General features: G+C 35.8%; 1 long non-coding RNA gene across 4 annotated transcripts; it reads right to left on the bottom strand.

Moving 5' to 3' along the window:
• Nucleotides 1-3,354: 3,354 nt before the first annotated feature.
• Nucleotides 3,355-12,824, bottom strand: LOC107293213. Of its 4 annotated transcripts, none has more exons than XR_001549020.1 (6): nt 12,801-12,824; nt 8,325-8,431; nt 6,595-6,721; nt 5,458-5,587; nt 4,553-4,766; nt 3,355-4,415 (listed from the first exon to the last, which is right to left on the bottom strand). It is a non-coding gene; the product is annotated as an uncharacterized LOC107293213 (long non-coding RNA). The 4 variants fall into 4 exon arrangements; XR_001549019.2 differs by lacking the exon at nt 12,801-12,824 and adding an exon at nt 11,525-11,679; XR_001549017.1 differs by lacking the exon at nt 12,801-12,824 and adding an exon at nt 10,973-11,063.
• Between the last annotated feature and the right edge of the window lie 227 nt (nt 12,825-13,051).

Genomic DNA, 13,051 nt, shown 5'->3' with positions numbered 1-13,051 from the left:
TTTGCTTATTTAGAAAAATTAGAATAAATATAATGCACTTAAATCATCCTGAAACTTCCCCCTGCCCCCCCCCCCCCGTCCATGCAAAAACTGTCTTCCTTGAAACCGATCCCTTGTCCCAAAAAGGTTGGGACCTCTGCTGTATATTACAGTGCAATCTCTCAAGATGTTCCAAGCTATCTTCTCTTATTACTTCTATATGTTGTTTGTATTTATTTAAAATTAAATATATTTTAAGATATATTTACCAAGCAACTCTTGGTGATTTACAAAGGAACATCAAATGTAGATTAAATTGCAATAAAAACAGAATGGACTGGAGAGAAAATGCACCTGTAACATACAACTGAACCAGATTCATACAAGAGCCTTGGTGGTGCAGTGGTTAGAATGCAGTATTACAGGCTAATTCTGCCAATTGCCAGAGTTCAGCAGATTAATTCTCACCAGCTCAAGGTTGATTCGGCTTTCCACCCATCCGAGGTTGGTAAAATGAGGACCCAGATTTGTTCGGGGCAATATGCTGAGTCTCTAAATTGCTTAGAGAAGACTGTAAAGCACTGTGAAGTGGAATATAAATCTAAGTGCTGTTGCTATTGCAATTCTAGCCCAGTGCCTGAGGAAAGATACTAGTTTTCACAGCTTTCCTGTTAAGGTTGGGTCTCAGGGTAACATATTGTTCTACAGGGCAGGAACAGCAACAGGGAAGTTAATAAATTAAATCCATTTTAAATCCATTTTAATTTTTTAAATCCCTCATCTTTACCATTCTCAACACACTACTATTAAGTTACCAATGCAATATGCTTTTGGAAACTAGGGAGAGTACAAAAATATATGACAGGTAACTGAAAACTGCCTTTGTGCTCTATTAGTAACGATTTTTTGGTTGCAACCTAAGAGATTTCTGCAGCTTGCAACTCACATCGCATGAATTAATAATGATCAGATGACATCACTTTTCCCCTTATCCTGACCCTTTTCTTCCCAGTGTCTCTTCCTTTCAAGAATACAGAGACTGCAGCCAATTTGCAGCCATGAACATTTTATATTGTCTCACTGCTGTAATATTTTTCTGCTTCCAAGCTGCTCAGGGTGAGTGATGATTCAATAATATACTATACAAAGAACATCTTATTGTTATAAATATTTTGATGAGAATACTATATTAATTTTTAGCCCAATCACTAGTTTAAAAAGATCATAAGCTCTGCATGGATTTAAGCTTGGAAAAGCATTTTAGGAGATTGGCTCATATATTAGAGGTAAAGGAAAAGGAATGGAGAAATGTTCAGCTTGCATGTTTTATTGTATGTACTTTTATGCTGGCTTATATGTAATCATATTTTTATATGTAATATTTTCTATATGTAAATTTTATTTGCTGTTAAATTAAGGCTTCCTTATGTAAAAGCATCATAAGTAAAAAAAAACCTTATAACCATATAATAGAAAGAAAAACACATATTTAAAAACTGTATTTCTATTTGCCTAGTTTGTAAAGAATAAAAGTATATTGATTCCAAGAACTTTCAGAGAATCTTCTCCACTGAATATTGTTTACTCTGGTATCCATCTGTCTCGCTGAAAAATTGGGCTTGGATTTTATTTTTGTAAGAAAAAATAGTCTGGTCAGATAGTTCCCCCTTTACCAATTTCATTATCACATTTATCATATGCGAGGTTGGGAAGTCAAAGTAACACTATGGATTGAAAGGAATCCCAGGACTGTTAATAGCTAGTCACAACTGCGCTATATACATTTTTGTCTGGCTGTTTCTCCCACAGTACTTTAGGTGAAAGAAAAATATGCTGGCCTCAGCCTTGCTGGCTTCAGAAAAGCTTGTATAAGGTATCTTTTTAAGCCTGCTATTTTTTAAGGCTCTAGGTATTTATTTGACAAATGTCTATATAGGTAGTTTTCAACCTATGACCACAATTAAGGCCAAAATGTCTCTTGTTAAGCAAGACAGTTGCTAAGTGAATTTGGCCCCATTTTACATTCTGTCTTGCCTTTCTTGTTAAGTGAATCATTGCAATCACAACCTTTTTTGTTAAGTGAATAATTGCAGTTGTTAAGTTAGTAACACAGTTGTTAAGTGAAACTGGCTTCCCCATTGACTTTGCTTCCCAGAAAGTCTCAAAAGATGATAACATGATCTGTGGCCATTATAATTATGAGTCAATTATCAATTTTGATCATGTGGCCACAGGGATGCTGCAGTGGTTGTAAGTGTGGAAAATGGTTGTAAGTCACTTTTTTAGTGCCGTTGTAATTTCGAATGGTCACTTAATGAACTATTGTAAGTCGAGGACCACCTGTACTGCATGACTCCCAGCTCAGCCATACAGCTCATGCTCTTTTGTGTTTACATGTATGATGTGCCATCTTGCCTATCTTGCCTAATGATTGAATCGTTTGTATAGTAGTAATGTTGAAAAGATAATGTGAAGAGAAGATTTCAAAGCTCTGATAAACATTTTATTTTTACAGAAGACCACTTTATAGAAGCCATTCTGCTTACTTGTGCATCAATGGGTGGATTCTGCATTCTACAACCCAATGAGACCTGTCCTTCAGGTGTCCTCCTGGATGTGCCTTGTCATTTCAGAAGAAAGTGTTGTTCAAAGACTGATGCTTGACTCCCATCTTTACATGCTTATTGGATAAATAATCAGCTTTCATCGGTTCCGCTAGTTAGCTGTACTTGATTTGTCATGGTATTTCCTACTTGAGATAGGTAACGAAGTTTGATAGTCAAGCCTCTCCAGAATTTGGACACTTATTCAAAATTTATTTTGTGTATATGCTATGTCCCACTTTGCTATCATTATTGACAACTCCATATATTTTGCCAAGCCACATTTATATCTGTAGGTCCCTCACTACTTATTTAAAGGTCCATAATTCATTTGGATGGAATCCTAATTTACAATGACAATAAAGAGAAAGAATATGATCGCCTCAGTGAAAAATTGAAAGCACACAACTGTTTTCCAAATTAAGGAAATTAAATTGTCAGTGCTGAATTCTGAGGAAAATATAGGTTGAAAATCCTCTTAAAATGAGAAAAAGAAAAAAGGACATCTCTCTTGGAATCAGGAAAGGGCAAGTCCCCATTGGAAAAAAAATCTGTCCATCGTTTCCTGATAATATTTTATTATTTCAATTTACTGATTTATTGACCCATGGAAGAGATTCCATTTGCCTTGTCAACTAGATTTAAATTAATACCTCATGTTCAACTAACTGGGTTTGTAGAAGAATGTTGATTCCCCCCCCCAGAAGATGGCAATCTATAGAGTTCACTGAAGTTGAGAGAGAAAATAATTCAGTTTTAGTCTTGAAAGTACAAATATGACATACCACCATCATCTTTGCTTTATTAAAATATTGGGAATATTTAACAGGCAGAATTTTAATTTGACCTAGTAGGTATATTTTATGAGAAATTTTAGAAATGCATAGATCAGATAGTGTTTATAGCATGTTAATGTAGTTTTACATATTTATATGGAATTACTTCATTATTTTCCTGCTATTATTGAAATAAAAATTATAATGGGCAGCTGAAATCTTACAAAAGAAAATTCTGAGCATCAGTTTGCTATCACATGAAATTAGAGTTATTGTATAGTACACTCTGTTAAATTTCCTGTTTTTGGTATTGGGATGTAGATTGACCTCTTCCAATCAGTTGGCCATTGTGTCATTGTCTAGTTTTGCTGGCATAGTTTGGTTAGAAACTTTAGTGATTCTTCTTCTGTTGCTTGCAATATTTCGGTATTCCATCAGTTCCTGTAGTTTCACAGTATGTTCTGAAATGTATAGAGGCATCATTTTGGTTGTTTGAAGAAATCATTGGAGAGGTTAAATTGATTTCCTGCTTTATTTCAGTTTCCTAAGTTATAAAATAAATTCCATTTTCCTCTTTAATGTTTTCAATTTTCACATTCCAGTTCCAATTACAGGCAACTCATCTTGCTTGCATGTTCTTCTGTTTCAAACTGAATTGAGCATAAAACTCATCAACCTCCTCTTCTTCTGCATTGGTGGCTAGAGTACAAAGTTGAATGATCATTATATTAAAGAGTTATCCACAAAGTCTCATTCATATTATTTAGTCATTGAATTGCACTGTAGCCAAACACTGTTCTTGTTTTCAATGTCCTAACTATAAAAACAACACCATTTTTTCTTTGTTTTTCATGTCCTGAGTAATAAATAGATCAAAAGTGTGCAATTCAAAAGTGTGCAATTCAAAAGTGTGCAATTCCAGTTCATCTCAATTTCATGATACCTAAGATGTCTGTAGTCATTTCATCTTTCATTCTGTTGTACTTTACTTTGTTCATACTATTTACATTACATGTTCTCACTGGAATTCTCCTTTGCAGCTTCAGATTTTCTTTTCCTGTATGGCAGCATCAGCAAAAAAAAAAAGCTTTAATCAAGCCACTAACAAACACTATTTACTACAAAAGATCATTAGATCTTCTGTCATGGTTCTGACACATGAAACTCTTCAAAGAACTTTGAGGCATTGTTTACCTTAAAGAATCTTTATTCGAGTAGCATAGCTTCGGCATGTACATGTACACGTACTTCTGTAGCATGTTAAATACCATCTGACCCGAGGAGCCTCCTGTCTGGTACTATATCATTAATAATTTTATATTTTCTCTCCATGTGGTTTTCTTGGTAAGAAATACAGGATCGTCATTGATTATACAATACACAACATGATGTTTTTACTTAGCAGGAACTGAAAAATAATGTGGGAAAAAGTTAATTGTAATAAGCACAGTCATATTATTTATATAAAGCCAACAGATTCTGATAATAACTTAAATAACAACATAAGTTAGGCATAAATAAAGCTGACAAAGGCAAGATGGAAGCTGGTCGACCTGAGCACTTTTTTTTTAAAATAGCCGCCACTATGGGAATAATGAAATACTGGTAATTGATATCATGGTTAATGAGAAAGGGAGGGAGAGAAGGAAGCAAGGAAGAAAGGAGGAAGAGGGAGGGAAGGAGGGTGGCAAGGAAGGAGAAAAAGAAAAAATGAAGAAGGAAGGAAAGGAAGGAAGGAAAAGAAGGAAGGAAGGAAAAGAAGGAAGGAAGGAAGGAAGGAAGGAAGGAAGGAAGGAAGGAAGGAAGGAAGGAAGGAAGGAAGGAAGGAAGGAATAATTTTCAACGGTCCCTGTCAGCTTCACCCAAAGAAATTCTTCAGTGGGGAAGCTGATAAAAGTCGCTCTGCTCCCACTGCTTTTTTGCATGACTGTGGTCATTCTGTTTCTCTCTCTTTAGGTAAGAAAATATCTCTGAAATGATGACCCAACAGGTCACAGGTTATCTAGTGTTATAATTATTACCCTGAATATTTATATACAATACTAATCAGAACTAAGGAAGAAAAATATTTTTTTTTAATTTGAGCTAAACCAGCCTACCTGAATGACTATCACAATGTTTTATTTTGGTGCCTCAGTTTCATCATAAAATATTTGTGAAGTTGTTGTTTTAGGTAAAAAACTTTCAGCTGGTGTAGTTGCATATTCACACTCTGTAAGCCACCATATTCTGTACATTAGAAAAGGAATACATTATTTCAAGTAGAAATCTATTTTATAGGTATAGAGGATTAGGTCAAGGTAAAGATAAAGGGGTGCCTGTGGATTTTACTCCACTAGTCATTGCTGACTTTAGGGGGCGATGCTCATCTCTGTTTCAAAGCCATTGAGACAGCATTGTCCGAAGACATTTCTATGGTCATGTGGCCAGCATGACCACATGGAGCTCTGTTACCTTCCCACCAAAGTGGTACTTATTTATCTACTCGCAATTGTATGCTTTTGAACTGCTAGGTTGGCAGGAGCTGGGGTGAGGACAGGAGCTCACCCCATTATGTGACACTCAGGTCTTGAACCTGGGCTGCCGGCTTTCCAGCTGACAAGCCCAGTATCTTTAATGCTGAGCCCATAAAGGATTAGAATATATGTTGATTAAATGTATAATTGATAGTTGTTTGATTGTAGGTTGATACATGAGTGGATTTTTTGAAATTGCCATGAAATAAAGGGGAAAATAAAATGTTAAGGATTCTGCAATGGATGCCTTTAAAGACTTTTTTTAAAGAGCTTGCAGCCCTTTGATCTGAATACTATACATACTATCATATATCTTTGCTACAATAGCATATAGCCTACAAACAGAAAATTACAAGGATGATCTCTTGTACCTTACATAATTTTATAAGGTAGAACAAGTAATATTTCAATATGCCCATTAATCTGATAGACAGTGATCTATCATGTCCTGTGTAGCTGGCAAGACTAAAGAAGCAGGAAAAGTACAAATTTCAATGGTATGTCTTTAATACCAGTCTTGAGTAAATCCAGTATGTAGACAATTAATAGCAATTTTCCAGTTGTATTATAGTTAATAACTTAATATAGATATTTTGTATTACTACATATTCAGTATTGATGTCTGAATTGAACTACCATAATGTAAATGCAAAATACCAAATAACAATTTTGAACTGATCCAAAAGACCTGTATTCTGTACCCTGGGAAAACTGACTTACTTGGCACAGCACTGGAAGTCAAATTCACACAGTCCGTAGTAAGTAAAACAGTCAGGACAGGAAACGTCTTTTGGGTAACAGAAACCTTTAAGACGCTGTTGACATTCAGATTGGCCTCCAGCAAGATCTATATGAAAAAATAAATATATATATTTAAAAATCCTTTGTGCATTATACTATATATAAATACAAACATATATAAAGGTATCTCACAGATACACATTCCCTAAGTATGATTCTGAATGAAATATTTTATTCCAAATTACAAATGTGTCAGTGCATTTTAAAGATAGATAGATAAACAGATAGATAGACAGATAAATAGAGAATATATATATATTCTTTGTATATGTATATATATGCATATGAGATCATATTTATTATTATTGATTTGAATTATTATTCTAAAGAAGAATATTCGTGGCTCAGTGTTGATATGAAGGGTTCTTGGTGTTCTCTGAGCTTGGTTGTTTCCTTGCAGACATTTCATTATGTACACTTGGTAACATCATTAATGCTAGCACAGTACTAGCACTAATGATGTTCTCTAGTTTGGGTAATGAAACGTTTGCAAGAAAACTACAAGCTCAGAGAGCACCAAGGACCCCTCAATTATTATATTATTTGAATTTATTAGCTGTCCAACTCCAATGGAATGTTATGGTATGTGGGAATGACCTTAGAGGTACAGCAACTATCTCAGAAGAGAGACCCTCCCTAGTATTTTGGACTATAAAGACTATGGGTGGGTGAGACTTGTAAGATTCTTTTAATGTTAGCTTACAATAAACTCAGAGTTAGTATTGGTGTGCTTTTTGTCTGAATTATCTTGTAAGGCTGATATAGAGCCATGGGAAATTGTGAGTTGTTGTTGAGGCAGTGAGCTCTCTGGATGTCAGTTTGTTCCTCTCAGCAAGGTAGTTGAACTAGAGAAGTTGGAAAGGTAGGGAGATTGATAGATTATTAAATGTACAAAGGTGGGAAGGTTCTGAAATACCCACAAAGAAGGAATGGTTGGTGAAGATAACAGAATTTGCAGAAATGCAAAATGGAATTGTTTAATTAGGGAATAGCCAATGACTACATTTATTAGTGACTAGAAATCTTTTGTGGATTTTTTTTTTGCTAAAAAGTGAAAGAAAAGTAACATGATTTATGAGTTTGATGATTAGTTCTTCAGAATTTGCACAGTGGTTAAAATGGTTAAGACATTTTTCCTGAACTAGAAAAACCCAAGTTCAATTCACACTTGACCACATTGTTATTGAGTGACTTAGGATCAGCAATTCTCTTTCTACACAAACTACTTCACAAGATTATTGAGGACACCTCTGTGCATGCCACATTAAGATCTCTGAAAAAAGTCAAAAAATGCATGCAACAACAAACCAGCAAGTAAATGATGCAGCAGGAATTTAGATTTGCCTACAACTCTGCAGTAAACAGGGAACTATAATGAGTGTGGTGTAAAAAGTGGATGGTGTCCAATATGTGTGGGCCTTGTTTATACATGAGTTTTTAAAATGTATACTTAATAATGGAATGCTATTATGGATATTTTATATACTATTTACAAGCATATTCAGCATATCTAAAATATCACATTGAAAGGACCTAAAATATTTCATAAAGACATCTAGCATAATTCCATCTCACACACTATGACTATATTAATGTATTAATGTAATATATTGCATTGCAATGTGCTTAAAGATTGCTCATTTTTGTACCTGGACCAACTACACCTTTCAGAAAGAGAGTCAAAAAGAAAAGATGATAGATCTTCATGGCTGATGGATCAAGTAAAAACTTCAACGTTCACAGACCGAAAGTATTCCTGTTGGGAAATACAGAGTTAGTATCCTCATTGACAAAGGTGAAAAAGGCAGATCTTTCTTTCAGCAAAAGTGAGAACTGCTGTCCTGATCCAGACTGAAACCAAAACCTCTCCCCAACTCTGAAGTTCTGAAGCTTCTTGGTTGAGAATCAAAATGTTTTCTTCTTCTTCCTCAAGGAAAAAAAAAAAAACTCCAGCTGCCTTTTGAAAAAGCATCTTTGAGGCAACTATGACCTGGATAACTGAGAATCTCCACAGACATCCATGCAAAAATATATATATAATGATTGTCTGAACAGATGCTGATTCCCCTACAACATGTTAGAATTCTATGGTGCATTTCCAGGATCCACATCTACTCCTGTTGATTCATTGGAAGTACAACTATGAACAAATCAGGGCTCCAGGAGAAGATGCTCACTTCTACCCAAACAATTTAGTGCAGTGGTTCTCAACCTTTTTAATGCCGCGACCCCCAACCGATCGTAAGTCGAGGACTAAACTGGTCGTAAGTCGAGGACTACCCAACCAGTCGTAAGTTGAGGACTTTCCCTGCCCGGGAGCGCCGCGCATGCGTGGTTCCGCCCCCTGCGCCGGCCAAGGCGTAGCTGGCAAGCGGCAGAGACGGAGCAGGCCGACCACCAGCTGGCCCAGCCCAAGGGAGGTAAGGCACCCGCCGGAAAAGGGGAAAAAAAATGGCAGACAGCCTTGCTTGGCGACCCCCGTGAAATGGTCGATCGACCCCAAATGGGGTCGCGACCCATAGGTTGAGAACCGCTGATTTAGTGTATCTAAGAACTACGGTTACAGAGACTCTGTTGACTGGCAATCTCATAGGCTTTTGTTTCTATGCTCTCATAGTTTAACTGCCACTTCCAGTTATCAGAAGTAGCCAAAAACACTTTCTAACACCTGGAGAATATTTTGTCAGGAGTAACTGAAAGTCCTTACTATTTCTCTCAAAGAACTTTTAGTAACCCTGCAAATGATATGCATGCCTTCTTTCTGCCCGTGATGCTATTATTTTTTTATATCTGTAAGATACTTACAAAATATCTTTATCTATGTGCTGGTATGCATGCATCTGTATGTATGGCTTCTCTAACTTTTTGAACTAGAAATGGAAGAACCTATTTCTTTCTGCAGACAGAATCCTTTGGATAATTTGTCTGCTTCTTGACAACCAGCCTGTCCTGCTGAACTCCATCTCTCAATGCACAATGTCCNGTCTGCAAATCAATAGAAGTCACACATACTACAGGGACAGAAATCTGTCATGATTGCCATTTTGTTTTTGTTTTTTTTACCCTCTCCTATGAATGCTGCAGACCAAAGCTGACATTTTGTATTGATTATTTAGCATGTATTCAAATTACTGTGCCTAAGAATATTCAAAAATTTAAAGACCGGAAAACATGCAGAAATATTGCTATCTGGAAATAACCAGAACTTTGCTGATTTCAACAGCAGATGAAGCAGCCAAGAACTTCCTTCATTCTTGCTCATAAATTGGACCTAAGCACACCTCCCCTGCAAGTCCCACTTTTCTACACTTTCATTGGAAACCTTTCTTTTCTTTGAAAAGAGTAACATTTTAGTGAACTTTGGAAAAGAATGGACAGGTGATTGGGAGGTGGTTTGTATTAAAAATTGTTGTACAGATTTGATCAGCAACAGTTCATCTCACAGGATTGTTATTGTGGGGAAAATAGGAGGAGAAAGGAGCATAAGATATGCCACCCTGAGTTATTTATAAAAATAAAAACAATATAATTAAAACAATAATAAAGGCAGGATATAAAATAGCAATGAACATATGAAGATACAGAATGTTTGGAAATTAATAAATGCATTTAAATCATATTTTAAGATAGGGTAACAAAATGTTATTCCATTCTCAAGTCAATCTGATACTTGCATGGAAAATATATTCTAAACAGTGTTCAGATATATTTCTTGCATTCTTCCATGTCCACTTTCCATCCCTGGGTGTTATACCTTTAAGGCAATCTGAGTATCACAAGGCATAAGAATCAAACTCCTTCCTTTTCTGTTACCTCAATAACCTTGTTCCCTTACTGCATAAAACTAATATCAGTGAAATTTTCATAATATTGTAAAATTATTGTTTATCTATTAGTCTCTTTCTAATGGTTAACCAAACTCTTGAGCAAGAATGAAAAATCCATGAGTTGCAGGTGCCCTGCTCCCCTTACTTTTCTTTTGCGATCCCCAGAATCACGCAGCCAAAACTTGGGAAGAAACAATCCAAAAATACAAGAAAAACTAACATATTAAATCTTACCATTCCTGGAAAAAGCTTATCTCCATTTTTAATAAGTCTCATTCCATTCCCTGTTCTGACATCTTTATACATCATTCTATTCTTACCAGTTATAGGAAATAAGAAATATATAAAAGCTTGCCTTCCATGATGAAAAACTGAAGGTTAGGCTAAACAGACAAAGAAAGAGAACTGCTATTCCCTTGAGAGATGCCCCCAGCTCATATGAAAGTCTGCTTCCATCTGCCAATTCTTACCTTTTCCAGTACTGATAGGTGGACAAAGCCCAAATTTCATCTATGGTGGTTGCTTTTGTCTAGAGGGTGTTACCAGATCCCTCCCACTTTCGTCTGTTTTTCCCCATCCCTTTGTACTTTTGTGTAAAATAATGTTAAGCAGGTTCATAGAAGGTTGAAAATTGCATTCATAGATTTGGGAAGAATTGTCTATTTGCACCAGTAGATAGTTACAGATAGTTTACAGAGTTTTAAAAGAGTAGTTTATCTTGACAGTACCCCTTCAAAGAGCTTTGGCAAAGAAAGCAAACCTCAGTTTCCATATGTCTATGCATATGCTTCAGACATTTCCCAATGGACATACTACACTACCCCTCCCCCCCATTTGCTACCCAAACATAGTTTCAATTGGCTTCTGAGCTTAGTCACTATTTCAAGCACAAAACTGGGTTTATTTTTCTAGCCAGCTGCAAAATAAAATTTTCAACTGATTCTCTACAAGTAGAAAAAATAATAATCCCTTCTGTTGGTCCCATTCATTAATATAACACAAAAATACATATTTATACTCACACATATATGTAGCCATAGCTTCAGGCAGTTTAGCGAAGAATGCTGAATTGTTAAATTATGAGGCAACAGTGATTGAGTAATTAATAAACAAGTCCAAAGTATCAAGATTTCCAACAAAAGTAAAGAAATCCAAAGAAAGTTGGTAAGATGCAAAATCAAATTAACTGACTGAAATTCTTTTTGCTTTTATACAGATAGATTTTTAGCTTGTGAGAAACATCAAACTTGTTTGGCAAGTCTGGTTAGGGGAATTTTTTTCTTTTCTTTCTTCCTATACAAAGATAAGAGAGAGAGAGATGAGAGAGCAATGGATGGAAACTAGTCAAGAAGAGAAGCAATGTACAACTTTAAATTTCCTGACAGAACAATTAATCAGTGGAACAACCTGCCTCCAGAAGGTGTGAATGCTCCAACACAAGAAGTTTTTAAGAAGGGATTGGGCAACTAATTTGGTTAAGTAAAGGTACTTAAAAGAAAGGGAAAATATAGGAACATTGATTTTTTTCTCTCCTCTCTGTCTTCTATGCAACCATGTGATATGTTTGTCAAGATTTGTGCCTTCCCTAATTTGAGTTAATTGAGATTTATAGTGGGAATGACCAGGGTGTGAAAACTGAGTGTTCTGTTTTCCTCTCCTTTACTCTTTGTCTTTGTGTGTGTGTGTATGTGTGTGTGTGTCAAGGTCTTTGTGTGTCTTCAAGGTAAATGTTAACTGTTGGATGTCTCTAATACCTAGAAACAAGAATTTTAAAATTCTGCTAGAAATTCTGTTAAAATAAGCCACCGAAAGGAAAATACTCTCATCCTGTTTGCTCGGCCAGCAAAACAGGGTGAAGAGAAATGTGTTATTTTCTTACTTTCTCTCTGTGTGCTTTTAAGAAACAGCCCAAAGTTGTCAGGAGGGAATGTGTAAAGTTCATTTACAGGAAAAGTTTCATTCTTGCATTTACTGTATGTGTTTAAGTGGGCTTCATCTATCTACTTAACATCTGCAATGTTAACTCTAAGGCCTTTTCAAACTCTGCCTGCAAGTTACTCCCCCCCCCCCCGAATTCCACTTCTCCATTTCTTATCCTCAGTTCTCCATGCCTTTGGACTGGACCCTGATGAAGATTTTTCTTCCAACAGTACCTTAGACCAAACTGGCTCTCTATGGTAACATTAAGGTAGATAGAAGCAAAGAAGAAGATTTATATCAACCCAACAGTCTAATAAAGTAGAAGATACCAATGCTATCTTATGATTGAGCTTTAGACAATCATATAAAATCACTCACAATTTCAGAGTATGTAGCTGAACGACTAACACTGAAGTTTAAAAAAATGAATCGATACACAACATGAAATGTTCTACAAATGAACTAAATAACCAGGAAGTAAAGGTGGAAAATATATGGTGAAATAGGTGGGGATATTTAAGTTTTAATTCTATTATATTTCTGGCAACTATTCATTCTATTCCTGTAAAGGCTTGGCCCTGATATTTGATCTAAGCTGGCACATTTCATGTAGGAAACTATGCTGTTCC

Source organism: Protobothrops mucrosquamatus, unplaced genomic scaffold (assembly GCF_001527695.2).
Source record: "Protobothrops mucrosquamatus isolate PMUCROS unplaced genomic scaffold, P.Mucros_1.0 scaffold_173, whole genome shotgun sequence".
Classification (NCBI taxonomy): domain Eukaryota; kingdom Metazoa; phylum Chordata; class Lepidosauria; order Squamata; family Viperidae; genus Protobothrops; species Protobothrops mucrosquamatus.
Note: the sequence above shows the minus strand (reverse complement) of the source record. Positions and strands in the feature narration are given on the sequence as shown.